Genomic DNA, 571 nt, shown 5'->3' with positions numbered 1-571 from the left:
AGTTGGAAAAAAAGGGGAAAGCAAGAACGGGAAGGGGATACAATCCGACTTCGAGAGGATCCAACACCATATTACCGACGCCATTTTGTTATAAGGGAAACGATAAGGAATCCAAACCCATGTAACATGCAAACCTCTATATATATCCTGCGATACGTTACGAAAAAAACGCATAATGGAAATAAAAGATAAAGGGAAGAAAGGAAGGAGAGAGAAGAAAGAAAAGATATTAAAAAAACAGAAAAGGAAGAATGAGAATAGGAATTAAATGAAGCTTGACAAAATAGAAGAGAGATGAACTTTCCAATACCACCTGCCTATAAACCGGTGCAGGAAAATCTTTCTGGTTGACCTCAAAATAAACAACGAGAAAATTAGGAATAATTGGATGAATAAACAAAAACAAAAACAAACACAAACAGTTAACATACTAATAAATATCATATGTACTGTTTCAATGTAAATTAATTTCACAATTAGCATTTTAAAAAAATGAATTAAAAAAAAAGGAATCAGGCTGTTTTGGACAAGATTATACGACCTTGTCATGTTTTATTAATGGGGTCAGCCG

At 33.3% G+C, this 571-nt stretch overlaps 1 protein-coding gene across 1 annotated transcript in view; it reads right to left on the bottom strand.

Annotated features, from left to right (window-relative positions):
* The window catches only part of LOC119587057 (serine proteinase stubble-like), a gene marked incomplete in the record, with an annotated part of 32,182 nt that overhangs the window by 12,232 nt on the left and 19,379 nt on the right, over positions 1–571 (bottom strand).

The sequence above is a fragment of the Penaeus monodon genome, chromosome 22 (assembly GCF_015228065.2).
Source record: "Penaeus monodon isolate SGIC_2016 chromosome 22, NSTDA_Pmon_1, whole genome shotgun sequence".
In the NCBI taxonomy this organism is placed as follows: Eukaryota; Metazoa; Arthropoda; class Malacostraca; order Decapoda; family Penaeidae; genus Penaeus; species Penaeus monodon.
Note: the sequence above shows the minus strand (reverse complement) of the source record. Positions and strands in the feature narration are given on the sequence as shown.